This window comes from Alligator sinensis, unplaced genomic scaffold (assembly GCF_000455745.1).
Source record: "Alligator sinensis unplaced genomic scaffold, ASM45574v1 scaffold444_1, whole genome shotgun sequence".
In the NCBI taxonomy this organism is placed as follows: domain Eukaryota; kingdom Metazoa; phylum Chordata; order Crocodylia; family Alligatoridae; genus Alligator; species Alligator sinensis.
This window is the reverse complement of record NW_005841886.1, coordinates 529,880-537,372: the sequence shown is the minus strand read 5'-3', so window position 1 is coordinate 537,372 and position 7,493 is coordinate 529,880. Positions and strand designations below refer to the sequence as shown.

Sequence of the window (7,493 nt, the reverse complement as noted above, 5' to 3'; positions counted from 1 at the left end):
CGCAAGGCGAAAGAGGGGCACAGCGGGAGGAGCCACAGGAGAACCTGCAGCCACCCGGCTATGGCTGCCTTTCCCCGGCCAATTCAAATCTCTGAATCAGCGCGGAAACTCCAAAACAGATTTGGCTGAACCGAAACGGAACAGTGATCTGAAACACTGAAATGAATCGTTGTCCTCTGAAATGGCCAAATCCAAACCCGAAACGAAACATAGCCGTTTCACACAGCCCTACTGTGTACATGTAATCTAGATGCGTAAAGTGAAATAGGATTTAGTCTCATCTCCAAACCGCTTTAACCCCATCTGTTTAAACCACTGCAGCACCCTATTTCAGAGATACTCACCCTTGTTCTAGCTTTGGCTTATTTTGCTCCAGAGTGTTATATTCTAATCTGGCCTTTATTGACCATGGAAGAGCCATGATGCTCCAGTGCACTGTTAGAGGGCAAATGTGGATTATTTCTAGCACTACAACTTTGTCAGAGGAGTTAATGACAGCAAGTGACAGGTCCTTAATCTCAGAACTGCTTGATTACTTTAAATATACTCATGTAATCAGCAGGGAACTATTGTAGCAAACCCCCCAGTTTCTTTCTTTTTTTTTTAATCGCATTCCCTCCCCTTCCCCAACCATTTCTGACTTTTTCTCTCCCTCTCTATTCCCTATAGATAAGTATAAGTGAGCTCAAACTTAGGATAAGCTTTAAACATTTCTATTTTGGTAGCAAGTTTTTGGTTTTGGATATCCACTGTTTTATATTGTATAATTATTAGTTTTGTATTAATTTTTACTGTTGTATATTATATTATCATTTTTATATTGATTTTTATTGTTTCATATGAATATTATGTGTTTTAGGCCTGTATTTGTAAGTGAACTAAAGTCATGCCAAGTTTCCAATTTATATGTCAAGCCTCCATCTTCTGTCCTCTGCCTGGGCATCCCATGTTGCAACAATGTGATTCATTGTACCCCTCCCATGTAAATTGGTTCCCGGATGAATGAGAATGATTGGGAATGATTGAAATACAGTGGTAGCAGGCATCTACTGAATGGCCTGTAATGACTGGGCCATCACCTCGCATTGATTCATCCAGGAACCATGGACCTCACCCAGGAACAGAGACAAGAACAGCATTTGAAAGACAAAACACCCACAGAACCAGCAACTCTCACCATTACAGACACCCGAAACTGCATATCCCTGCACGGAGCACACATGCTCATTATGCCAGAGGCTGACCCTTGCCTGGGCATGCCTCTTGTCACTAGGGTCACACAAGGTCTGCCCCTATAAAAAGGGGCAGTGAAGACAGACCCAGTGGGATGCCCTCTCCATCTGGACCAGCACCATGCCACACCACCTATCCACCCAGAGGCCCTGCCGGCAACCCTCCTCTGTACAACACCTATTGGACAAGGACCCTTTTCCAGCCTGGATAGGTAGATATTACCTGCACACCTCCTCCTACAATTTGGACTCTCTCTCTCTGTCTCCTCCTGGACTTCAGTGGACTTCAGCTCCTGCACCAAGTCTCTCTAACCCCTGCTGCCATTGTGGGTGGGTGCATGCAAGGGAACCAATAAGACATTGTGTCACTGTCTCCCCTGTTCAATAAAACCACTGTCATTTGCAACCCCGAGTTGGGTCATGTTTTACTGAATCCCAGTCCCTTCCTTATCTTAAATTCCAGCCTCATTCACTTTCTCTCTCTGCTCCAGTCCCCACCCTCTCTGCTAGTTTCCTGATCTCCTCCCAATTCCATCTCCCGTTTTCTGCCACCTCTCAGCCTCCCCTGCTCCTACTGCCTTTTCCGTGAGTCTGCTGCCTTTCTCTGCTTTTCTGCTGCCCTGTTGCCTGCTGCTTTTCCTGTGATTTTCTGCTGTCCATCTCTCTGTTTTCAGGCTTCCCCTGCACCTTCTGTAGTCTCCCCCCCACCGCAGCTTCCCAGGTCCTCTTAGTTGTCCTGTGGTGTTCTCCAGCTTCCAGCACCTACTGCTGCTCCCTGCAACTTCTCTAGATGCCCTGGAGCCATCCTCTGGCTCCCCACACCCAGAGCCCCTCTTTAACACCCACACTTTCCCTTAGTCCTATTTTTCCCTCTCCCTACCTACCTTTTCAGCTCCCCCTAGCTGTGCTGGCATTGCTTCCCTGTTCTGCAGGCTTTGGGTATTGTCTTTTAATCAGTTAAGATCAATTAACCTAAAGTTACCCGCAGCTTCAGTTCTTCAGCCCAGGCCCCTGTAGTCTACTGGTTCTAATCCCGGTCCTGGTAACTTTAACTCCCTATACTTCTACTTCCTTACCTTAACCTTTCCCCAGGTATCCCAAGTACACCAAGCACATACATACATACATACATACGCATCACAACACCCAACTTAGGAACTCACCTGTGTGTGTGTGTAGGTGGGTGGCATGTGTGTGAATACATATACATATATATCATTGTGTGTGTGTGGTATATGAATTAGTAATCCATGTATGTGTATTGGATGTGCAAGTGTTGGTAACTGGTAACTGATTCTGTCTAAATTTGGTGTGTGTATCATGTATGGGCTTAAACTGGTGATAGGTGTGCATGAACCTAGACTAGTTATTTTGAATGTGTGTGTACCCGAGTTGCTAGTGTGTGTGTGTGTATGTATGTATACACACACACACACACACACACACACACACACACACACACACATATATGTAACTGTAATTGGGTAGCCCTCTTTAAGATCTACTCTGCTCATCCCATCATGGGGAGGGGGCTAGAAAAGGTATCCTAAACATAGTCTGCCTACTTTTTTCCTGACTGGCTAACCTTGCCCAGTGGGATCATTTTTACTGAGGTCAAAATCAACAAAGACATGGAATTAATTTTGCAACCTGGAACATCAGGACTCTCATGGAGAATACCAACAGTGAAGACCAAGAGCACTGCACCACAATCATGACTTGAGAAGTCAAGCAACCCAACACTGATGTTAGTGCACTAAGTGAGACCCAGCGGGCAGGAGATAGGCATCTCAAAGAACAAGGAGGTGGCTATACCCTCTTCTAGAAGGGTAAACAGGAAGGAGGACACTGACTTTATGGACTAGGTTTTTTCATAAAGAAAAAACTCAAGAATAAATCAACTCAGTGAATTCCCTATTGGAATTAATGCACTCCTCATGACTCTGTCTCAGATTGGTAGGGAGCCAATACGCCACTGTCATCTGTGTGTATAACTCAACTCTTGATGCTGCTGACAAAACCAAGGAGGAATTCTATGCCAACCTTGACCAAGTCCTTTCTGACATTCTGGAGGGAGATAGACTTATTTTGCTTGGTAATTTCAATGCCAGTTGGAAGGGACTCAAACCTCTGAAATGGAACTGTCAGCAAGGGAGGAGTGGGAAAGGTCAACTCCAGTGGCATCCTCCTCTTGACCAAATATGGAAAGCATGGACACACCATCACCAACACCCTGTTCCATGAGTAAAACAGGTACAAGACTTCATGGCAATACTTACAGTCTAAGCATCGGCAATTGATTGACTACATCATTGTTCATGCCTGGGATCACAACGATGCCTGCATCATTCAAGCAATGCTGGGAGCTGACTATTGCTGGACCAGTCACCAACTCATTTGCTAAGTTATGCCATCCACGCTGGCTCCCTAATGATGACTGCAGCAGAAGCAATGCCAATGGAAGGTCAACACTGAAGGACTCAAGGACCCAATTAAATGAGACCTCTTCCACAAGTGTCTCACTGAAAAACTGGTGAATTCCAATCAACAACAATGGGAGCATGTTGGCAGCGCTTGGGATGCCTTCAAGTTCACCATAATCAGTGCCGGTGAAGAGACACTTGAATTTTCTACCAGGAAACATGAAGATTGATTTGATAAGACTGACTGGGAGCTGACTGATCACAAGCTCAAGGTCTCTGTTGCTCTCTCCCTCTCTCTTCCCTTCCCTTCCCTTCCTCCAGAACCTGGCTGGTGTTGTAGTTCAACAGGAGCCATGACATTCAGCTGCGGACCCAGATGGGGACAGTGGGTGGGTGGCAGCATCAGCTGTGGGTGCAGCCAGCAGGTTCTGGAGCCCTGATGTAAAACATGCCAGCAGTGTCCACAGCTGATGCTGCTACCCACCTGGCATGGCAGAAGCTCCTGCCTGGGTCCACAGCTAACGCCATTGGCAGGTTCTGCCTCGGGGCTCCTGAACCTGCTGGCTGTACCCGCAGCTGATGCTGTCACTTGCCTGCTGCAGTGGAAACCCCCACCTAGCTGATGCTGCCACATCAAGATCTGATGCTGCTGGGTACCCACCTGACTAGTGTAGCAGAAACAGCCCTGCCTGCCCACCTGCTAGCTGCTCTTGGGCCGGATCCAATGAGCTGGAGCAGCCACCCACTCATAGGCTGGGTCAAATTTGTTGGTGGGCTGGATCTGGCCCATGGACTGTGTTTTACCCACCTCTGCCCTAAACCCACCCTGAGGTTCTGGGAGGAGCTCTTCAGCAAGTGGGAGGAGATGGTTCCGGAGATTTCTCACAATTAACTTTTCTGTGGTGAACAGCAAGGCGATCCCTCTTTAATTTTCACAGTCCAACTTGTCTCCTGTCTTGAAGATCGTTGTGATCATGGCATCCCTGAGGTCAGCTGGGATTTCCTCATCATTCCAGATCATTATGATGAGGGCATGGAGTTGTGATGTAAGCTCCTCTCCCCCTTGCTTGAAGATTTCAGCAGGGATTCCATTAGCTCCAGATGCTTTGTCATTCTTCATCTGCTTGATGGCTTTCCTTACCTCAGCAATGGTTGGAAGGATTGTCCGATCATCTCTGATGGGGTCTTGTGGGATGGAGTTGAGAATGCTCTCATCAACAACAGAGTCTCAATCGAGAAGGTCTTCAAAATGCTCCTTACAATGGGCATGGACGACTCCTTTTTCTTTGATCAGTATTTTCTTTATTAGGCCTACAAAAATAAAAAGCAGGATCAAGTCCTGTTTTGTTTCCTGGCTCTAACAACAGGTGCTTATTGATTATCCTACTGGGACTTCAGCCTGGAAGGATTGTTATGTATCTGAGGGCATTCAGCTTTTCACAGAATCAGGTCACCAGCAGACAGCCCTTGCAGAGGGTTCTCAGAAGGAAATTAAAGTAGACTTCCTTGTCCCACCTACTGTGGGAAGGGAACCAGCAACTCCTTGTCCAAGAGACTGACATACCCACAAGAGTCCTTGAGAAATAATTCAAATGAATTTTAATTCAACAGGGTTGGGAACACAAACATGTACATATTTATTAAAGCAATTCATGTCAGTCTGAGCAATGGGTAGAACAGGATGACAGAAATAGTGTTGTGTACACAGCTGCTGTCTGTTCTTGTTTAAAAATTTCATATTATTTTCCATTAAAATCATAGGGCATGTGTAGATGAAACAGGGGCCCTAAATTGAAGTGGTGGGTTTTAAAAATATCTGTCTTCAGTTTAGGGCTGATTAAACCCCCATGTCGTGCACACACCCCACTGACTTACCTGCCTTTCCGGCGAGGAGGGGAGGGAGAGCTGCTGGCAGGCAGAGCAGTCCCTGGGCTGTTGGGGTGGGGACTGGTGCTTCCCTCTGTGGCAGCAGCGGCCATCCCCAGGTGGCACCCACCTGCAGGCACCCGGCATGGGTGGTTGCAGCAGGCACCACAGCCACGGGGGGAAGCACTGGCCCCCACGCAGCTCAGGCAGGCTCTGGGGGAAGGGAAGGGGGAAACATAAGGCTTGCCAATTTTCTTGGGCAGAGCCTGCTTTCCTGGGCTGCTGCCAGGCTGCGTGCAGGGCTTCCTGCAGAGCCCCTGAGCTGCATGGAGCCCCGTGCTTCACTCCACAGGTGTAGGGACAGCAAACTAAAACTCCTGAAGGAGTTTCCTCCCCCAAGTCATTTAAGGTGCCGCCAAATTTCCTAGTGGCTGGAATTAATGCACAATACGCCGCCAAGGCATGCAAACACCAACACCATTAAAATGGTGCAAAAGCATTTAGCCCGCTTTAAAGTGTTGTGCACACATGCCTCTCATTTCGTCTACACACAGCAATTCTCTCAGCTTTTACAATTCCAGGCAAAGTAGACTTTTGGGTTAGAGGCAAGGTAAAGAAGACTAACCTGCAGGTCTCCTCATAGACTAACTAAATCAGCAGTGTATAAGCTTTCATGAGCCTGAGTTCCCCTCATCAGATGCTGTGCATCTTTTAGGCTGTATTTTTAAAGTCTATTTCAGGGGTAGGCATCCCCTGGCATGGGTGCCAGAGCATGGCACATAAAGGCATTTTGCTTGCCACATTATGTGCTTTGGGGCAGACAGCGGGGAAAAGGTAAGGGCTGCTCCGCCCCGGCACACCAACATCTTACAAGTTGAGTTTGCGAGTGTTTTTGGCACTCTGTCCAAAAACATTGAAGACCCTGGTCTATTTCATTATAGTTCTATATGTACAGTGAAACCCTCCCCTGGGCCCATATCCCATCTTGGAAGTGGGCACCTCCTTTCTATCTCCCACCAAACCCCCAGTGGAGAAATCAAACCAACTTGACAGAAGGCTGAGAGAAAGTCTGTTCATTCTTTGTTACAATTCAAATCTCTTTTGGAAAGTTGCCTTCTGTTGGGAGAGGACAGTGGTGTAATGCATGCACAGTATACAAGCCAACTTTTCCGGTTTATGGATGGCACTGCTATCCTGCTACTTGTGCTGTGAGATGAGTGCTGAGGAATTCCAGTTCATTTGCTGAACAAAGGGAGGCCTCCTGAAGAAGCAACATAAAGCAGCTGGGTTTTATCTCACAGTTCCTATTCAAGATGTCTCCCTGCCCTTGTGCACCAGGGCACATGACTGATACAGGCATTTTCTCTGTTTGCAGAGATGTACTCTGGGTGGGGAGTAACCTTGCTTACCAGAGTATCTTGAGAAGCCTGACTGGCAGCTTTGTGATAGGGGGAGAGAAGACTTGATCACCCATAATTAGAACTGAAGGGTAAACTGAGGCTACTGGTATGATTGCAAGGGGGCATAGCTCCCAAAGGGTGATGGGACCCTGAAGGCCAAAGTCACATTGAGGTGGATGTGTTGTGCAAGCAGCAGCTTGTGTCATTGTTGGCAGGGCAGCTTAAGTTAGTTTGCTGAAGCATTAGGTTGGAGGGCTGGGCAGCCCTAGAGCTGGGGAATAAATACCATCCTTTGCTTTGCCTGAAGATAGAGGCTTGCCAGTAGGCTGCACCTAGGAAGTTGGTTCCACTTCTGAACTCTAATGCCATCCCTAGTCAGGCTCATGCTCCTTCCTTACTCACTGACTGGCTGTCTCAGGTCTCTGGCCCCAGTGTGGTGCCAGTAGATAGTTGATACTGTGAGCGTGTTTATACAAGACACTACTGTGCAGTAGCATTCATAGATTCATAGATGTTAGGGTCAGAAGGAACCTCAATGGATCATTGAGTCCGATCCCCTGCATAGGCAGGAA

General features: G+C 47.4%; 1 long non-coding RNA gene across 1 annotated transcript in view; it reads right to left on the bottom strand.

The window, feature by feature from the left end:
- Positions 1-4,374: 4,374 nt before the first annotated feature.
- LOC102372368 overlaps positions 4,375-7,493 on the bottom strand; it is a 9,939-nt gene continuing 6,820 nt past the window's right edge. The window contains exon 3 of the long non-coding RNA XR_323133.1: positions 4,375-4,966. This is a non-coding gene — a long non-coding RNA (uncharacterized LOC102372368). The remainder of the gene's footprint in view (positions 4,967-7,493) is intronic.